Source organism: Vulpes lagopus, chromosome X (assembly GCF_018345385.1).
Source record: "Vulpes lagopus strain Blue_001 chromosome X, ASM1834538v1, whole genome shotgun sequence".
Taxonomy (NCBI): Eukaryota; Metazoa; Chordata; class Mammalia; order Carnivora; family Canidae; genus Vulpes; species Vulpes lagopus.
This window is the reverse complement of record NC_054848.1, coordinates 84,560,980-84,568,385: the sequence shown is the minus strand read 5'-3', so window position 1 is coordinate 84,568,385 and position 7,406 is coordinate 84,560,980. Positions and strand designations below refer to the sequence as shown.

Sequence of the window (7,406 nt, the reverse complement as noted above, 5' to 3'; positions counted from 1 at the left end):
ACCCTCAAGACAACATTTGTTAAGTGTAATGTACATTAAATGTATATTTAGAGATCCCTGGGTGGCGCAGCGGTTTGGCGCCTGCCTTTGGCCCAGGGCGCGATCCTGGAGACCCGGGATTGAATCCCACATCGGGCTCCCGGTGCATGGAGCCTGCTTCTCCCTCTGCCTGTGTCTCTGCCTCTCTCTCTCTCTCTCTCTCTCTCTCTCTCTCTCTGTGACTATCATAAATAAATTTTAAAAAATGTATATTTAAAGTAAATATATATTTAATATAAATATACATTTAATGTACATTTTACATAGTCATATACTCACCTGAAAAATATACATGTCTTTCATTATGACTAAGATGGGTTTCATAAGTTGTCTGCATTCACTTGCTCTCGTGACTATTACTTGGTGGCCTGCTCAGCATCCCTTTCCTTGTTTTCTGTTGCTAAGGGTTCCCACATGTGTGCACACATGTATATGAGTCTATGTCTGTGAAATTAGATATAGATATAGAAATAGATAGTAAATAAGGAGGCTGCATATGGGAGTTTGTGTGAAAGGCAGATGAATAACAGAGTGGTAAGGAACAGTGCTAATGGGGGATAGCATGCTCCCCTCCAAATGGTAATTATCTGTTGTTGAATTATCTGATAACAGAGCCATGCAAAAAAAAAAAAAAAAAGGCAGATCCCTAGAGCACTTGGCTGCACTTACCAGGACCACTATGGCAGGCAGCTAATAAGAGAGAATCCTGGGGCCTAGCCAGAAAGGCTAAATCCCAGGAAATCATTCTGAGCAACTACAAGCAGGAGAGGGGAGGAGGGGGAGGGATCTAGGCAACAGAGGGGGCCAGATGGCAAAGAAGCAGTAACTCCAAGACACCAAAGAAATGATAGTAGGAGGCTGAAAAGTTCAAGGTGAGCATCAACAAAATACCTGGGAATAGAGCTTGGTGTGTGTGGGGGATAAGAGTAATTCAGAAACTCATCTCAAAGAAGTGAGAATGTCATTTCAGATCCTTTATCTGAATATTTTGGTTGCTCCCACCAACAGGGGTGAGTCTTAAAGGAACAGATAACAACTAAATAGTATTTCATTGAAAATAAATATTGCAGGCCCCTGGGTGGCTCAGACAGAGGTTGAGCATCTGCCTTAGCTCAGGTCATGATCCCAGGGTCCTGGGATTGAGTCCCGCATCATGCTCCCCGCAAGGAGCCTACTTCTCCCAATACCTATGTCTCTGTCTCTCTCTTTCTGTCTCTCATGAATAAATAAAATCTTAAAAAAAAAAAAGAAAAGAAACATTGTGGCAGAAGGGGTGCCTGGGTGGCTCAGTGGATGAGCATCTGCCTTTGGCTTAGGTCGTGGCTTAGGTCCTGGGATCGAGTCCCACATCAGGCTCCATGCAGGGAGCCTGCTTCTCCCTCTGCCTATGTCTGTGTTTCTCTCTGTGTCTCTCAGGAATGAATAAACAAGAATCTTTTTTAAAATTATGGCAGATGGGGATCCCTGGGTGGCTCAGTGGTTTAGCGCCTGCCTTTGGTTTAGCGCCTAGTATCCAAATACATGATCCTGGAGTCCCGGGATCGAGTCCCACGTTGGTCTCCCTGCATGGAGCCTGCTTCTCCCTCTGCCTGTGTCTCTGCCTCTCTCTCTCTCTCTCTCTCTCTGTCTATCATGAATAAATAAATAAAATCTTTTAAAAACTTATGGCAGAATGGATTATCTACACCTTTGTTTTTAACCCCATGACCTTATCATATAGCAATAAAATTACTAATACAATCCTGTGGAGCCACCAGAGGCCAGGCACTCCTAGGAGAATTTAGCATGAACTATCTCAGTGGATTTTTAGAATAGCCTTATGAGGGAAGTACTGTAGTTGTTCCCGTTTTGAAAATGAGAAAACAAAAGTTCAGAAATAGTAGGTCATTTGTGCAAGGTCATCCAGCTAGTAAGTGGCACAGCTGAACTCCAAGCCCAAATGTGTCATATTCCAAAAAGTATGTGCTCATGAGTGCGTGTTATACTGCCTATCTGATAGCTCCTATGACGTTTTCAGAGACACAGGCCATGTGATCCTCCTCATTGATAGTTTGCTTAGCATATAGGGGCACCTGGGTGGCTCAATGGGTCAAGTCTGACTTTCACTCAGTTCATGATCTCAGGGTCCTGGGATCAGGCTCTGAGCTCAGCAGGGAGTCTGCTTATCCCTCTGCCCCTCTGCCGGCTCATGCTCTCTCTTTCAAGTAAATAAATAAAGTCCTTTAAAAAATAGTTTGCTTAGTATGTAAGTGAAAGAGTCACTTCATCCATTTAGCAGTGAAGAGGAAATACATGGAGAATACAGAATGAAAAAGACTCAAAAAAGCAGGAAATAGGGGCACCTGGGTAGCTCAGTAGATGAGCATCTGCCTTTGGCTCAGGTAGTGATCCCCGGGTCCTGGGATAGAGTCCTACATTGTGCTCCCCATGGGGAGCCTGCTCCTCCCTCTACCTGTGTCTCTGTGTCTTTTATGAATAGATAAATAAATTATTTTTTTTTACAAAAGCAGGAAATAATTGAGTTATGGGTAGAAGTCCCCTCTACCCCACAGGATTCACCTGGAAATGCTGAGGAAATGCCAACTGCAGTGAATTGCGTGGCATCAGGAAGCTATGCTATAATAAACCAGAGATACTTTTTTTTGCCTTGAAGAATTATATTTTTGCTGATGTAGTCTTTTGGAATGTCTGTCATTTTCAGGAAGCTCTCAGGGATACGGTAGATCAGCACTTGAAATTCTCTGCACAGCTCATGGTCTGATGCAGGATGTTCTTGGCAAATTCTGAAGAAGCTTTAAACTCCTCCTGACAAAGTTCAAGTGGCTTTCCTTTCTATGCTTTTGTGAACTTCTCAAGATTTTAAAAAGTAAAAATGGTTTATGGCAACACCAACTTGCAGTGATTATTCCATAAACAACACCATTTCAGAAGACTTATAGGTTAAGTCTTTCAAAGTGAGGAATAAAGTGACTTTGCAGTTTAAGGCAACACAATCCATAAAACAAAAAAGACTCCAAATAGCCAGAGCAAACTTGAAAAAGAAGAACAAAGCTGGAGATACTACAATTTTAGATTTCAAGATACATTACAAAACTGTAGTAACCAAAGCAGTACTGGCAAAAGATAAACACAGAGATTAATGAAACAGAATAGAGAGGCCAGAAATAAACCTATGCTTTATATGGTCAATTAATTTATGACAAAAGAGGCAAGAATGTACAATGGGGAAAAGACAGTCTCTTTGATAAATGGTGCTAGGAAAACTGGAAAGCTACATGCAAAAAAATGAACTGGACCACCTTCTAACACCATGGAGCAAAAATAAACTGAAAATGGATTAAAGACCTAAATGTGAGACCTAAAATCATAAAAATATTAGAAAAGAATGTAGACAGTAATTTCCTTGACATCAGTTGTAGCTATATTTTCCTAGATATGTCTCTTCAGGCAAGGAAAATAAAAGCAAAAAACAAACTATTGGGACTAAGTGAAAATAAAAAGCTTTTGCACAGTGAAGGTAACCATCAACAAAACGAAAAGGCAGGGATCCCTGGGTGGCGCAGTGGTTTGGCTCCTGCCTTTGTCCCAGGGCGCGATCCTGGAGACCTGGGATCGAATCCCACGTCAGGGTGCATGGAGCCTGCTTCTCCCTCTGCCTGTGTCTCTGCCTCTCTCTCTCTCTGTGACTATCATAAATAAAAAAATTAAAAACAAAACAAAACAAAACAAAACAAAAAACGAAAAGACAACCCAATGAATGAGGAGAAAAGTTTGCAAATGACATATCCACTAAGGGGTTAGTATCCAAAATACATAAAGAACTAATACAGCTCAATGTACACACACAAAAATAATCTGATTAAAAAATGAGCAGAGGACCTGAATAAACATTTTTCCAGAGAAGACATACAGATGGCCAACAGATACAGAAAAGATGCTCAAAATCACTAATCATCAGGGAAATGCAGATCAAGGCCACTATGGGATATCACCTTACACCTGTAAGAGTGGCTAGAGTCAAAAGAACAAGAAATAACAAGTGTTGGTGAGCATGTAGAGGAAAAGGAATCCTTGTGCACTGTTGGTAGGAATGAAAGTTGGTACAGCCACTGTGAAAAATGTATGGGTTTTTCTCCAAAAGATTAAAAATAGAAATACCATATGATTCAACAGTTCCACTACTGAGTATCTACCCAAAGAAAATGAAAACACTAACTTTAAAAGATAAAAGTACCCTTATGTGTATTGCAGCATGATTTACAATAGTTAAGATATGGAAAAAACCCAAATGTACATCAACAGATAAATGGGTAAAGAAGATGTGGTATACATATATGCAATGGAATATTACTCAGCCATAAGCAAGAATGAGATTTTGCCATTTGTGACAATGTGGATGGACCTAGAGGGTATTTTGCTATGTAAAATAAGTCATACTGAGAAAGACAAATACTGTATTATTTTACTCACATGTGAAGTCTAAAAAACAAAGCAAATGAATACACAAACCAGAAGCAGAATGAGACCTATAAATACAGAGAACAAACTGACAGGTGCCAGGGAGGTGTGGAGGAATGGGCAAAATGGGTAAAGGAGTGGGAGATACAGGCTTCCAGTAATAGAATAAATTAGTCGCCTGAAAAAAAAGCACAGCATCACTGGGAATATAGTCAATGATATTGTAATAGCACTGGATGGTGACAGACAGTAGCAATGCTTGTGGAGAGCATAGCATGACACATAGAGATGTTGAACCACTATGTTGTACACCTGAAACTAATGTAACATTGTATGGCAAGTATACTCAAATAAAAAAATCTGTAGATTTTATAAAGCAACAGATAACTGGAGCAAACTACAGAGATCAAGATGGCTGCTGCCCAATGGAACCAGCAGCCTGGGCCAGCCACTTTCATAAGCACTGCTGAGGAGGAATGGGGATAACAAAGCTGCTAACCCCAGTCATTCCCCCTTTTCAGAAAGAGAGAAGGAGGAGCTTGCTCTTTAGATATAGTCTTGATGGTCTTGTGCTCTTTCATGGTTTTCCCCAATCTCTGCTATTGAATTTCTCCATGCCCACACTCTAGGCAGTGTGGAATGATTCCAAAGCCTCCAGGGTTTGACTGGGGAGTGTAGAAGCTCTGAATGCCACATTTCTTACAGAAACTGTGTTGTGCTTTGTGCTTGTTGTATGTGTATGTGGTTGTACTCTCAGCTTCCTTCAGGAGCTTGAAGAGGGAAGCCAGGACCATGAAGTCTTTATTCTGCTTCTTGCAGATTCTGCAATTGTGAAGATGTGAACGTCTTCTGAGGCCCAAATGGCAAAGTGAACTGCTCCATAGTAGCAGCTTCCTATGTGGTTCACCAGGGCCTGGTATTCCAAGATGCCCAGCAGCAGTTTGGTGGCACCCTTAATAGTGAGCCTCTGCCATTTCTGGAACACTTCTCAGATTCCCCCCCGTCATTCAGATCCAGTTTGGCCACCAAAGGCGTCAGGGTTGCTAGAGATGGTATAGGTGGTGGCAGTGGGAGTAGCACAAGCTCTGACAGTGGCTGCTCATTCAGCCTGCCTCCTAGGCCTCTATCAACAGACTACCTCACCTGTTTGCTGAGGGTTGCCTTGAGGTGACCTGGCTTTCACCCTCAGCCTGGCCCAAAAGGCAGGGAGAGGGGCCTCAGTGCCTTGGCAGGAGCAGGGCACCACAGGTCCCTGGGCTGCTTGGTAGTCACACTGCTCCTTGAGCATCACATTGTTCTATACATATTTTTTTTTTTGTAGTACTGTAATGTATTTTCTCTTCCTTATAATTTTCTTGATAACATTTTCTTTTCTCTTATTTAAATTGTAAGAATATAGTGTATGATACATATAACATCTAAAATATGTGTTAATCAACTATTGACATTATCGGTAAGACTACTAGTCAATAGTAGTCTATCAGTAGTCAGGCTTTGAGGAGCTAAAAGTTACATGTAGAGTTTCAACTGGGGTGGGGAAGCAGCAGCCCTCACCCTAACCCTGTTCTTTAAGGCTCAACTGTAGTACTGAAAATAATAGTAGTAAATATTTATATAGAACAAATACCATTTTACCTGTGAACATTAATAAAGGGAAACCTCATTTAGAATGGGGCTGGGAAGCCATCAGGGGTAACCCTCATATCCTACCACTAGGTAGGTCAATTGGTCAATTGCAGACTCAATAGGATGAGACGTACCTTGCAGGTCATTACTACTTTAGCTACTACCTTACTACCCCAGGAGGAGGAAGAAAGTTTTCCTTTACCCTGGCAACAGCCTAGCCAATGAAAGACTGTCACAACTCAACCAATGAAAAGCTATTATACTTCAAACTCCCAGTTTACTCCAATGGACTATTTGTTTTTTGTTGTTGTTGTTGTTGTTTTTAATTATTTATTTATTTATTTATTTATTTATTTATGATAGTTAGAGAGAGAGAGAGAGAGAGAGAGAGAGAGAGAGAGAGGCAGAGACACAGGCAGAGGGAGAAGCAGGCTCCGTGCACCGGAAACCCGATGTGGGATTCGATCCCGGGTCTCCAGGATGGCACCCTGGGCCAAAGGCCGGCGCCAAACCGCTGTGCCACCCAGGGATCCCGACTATTTGTTTTATAACAGTCTTTGCCAACCCCTCCCTTTCCTCTAGAGGAGAGGGAACCCCTTCTTTGTCCTCTTGGATGCCTAGGTGGCTCCGTGGTTGAGCGTCTGCCTTTGGCTCAGGACGTGATTGATTCCAGGTCCGGGGATCGAGTTCCACATTGGGTTCCCTGCTGGGAGCCTGCTTCTCCCTCTGCCTGTGTCTCTGCCTCTCTCTGTGTGTGTCTCTTATAAATAGATAAATAAGATTAAAAAAAGAACAAAGTACATGTTCTTTAACAAAAAATTGGGGAGCAGGGCACCTGAGCGGCTCAGTTGGTTAAACACCAGACTCTTGATCTCAGCTCACGTCTTCATCTCAGGAACACGAGTTCAAGCCCCATGTTGGGCTCTGCACTGAGCATAGAGTGTACTTAGAAAAATTTTTTACTGAAGTATAACTGACATATAATATTATATTAGTTTCAGGTGTGCAACATAACCATTCAATATTTGTGTACATTGTAAAATGATTACAAAAATGTTATTATCCATCACCATATGAAGTTAAGTTTTAGGATTTTCAGACTGCATGCTCTTAATCACACTTCTAAGAGAACAATTGAATCAGAAGAAATCCATGATAAAGCAAGAGGACCACGTGATAAAATAATGGTCTAAAATCTAGAAAAAAATCAGACTGATTAAATGTAGTTCAGATGTAGTTTAGGGCAAAGAAAGACAGCCAGATTACAGAATCCTCAGGGAGAA

The 7,406-nt window shown here is 41.6% G+C and overlaps 1 pseudogene; it reads right to left on the bottom strand.

Moving 5' to 3' along the window:
- Nucleotides 1-5,096: 5,096 nt before the first annotated feature.
- Nucleotides 5,097-6,269, bottom strand: LOC121482617 (annotated as a pseudogene).
- Between the last annotated feature and the right edge of the window lie 1,137 nt (nt 6,270-7,406).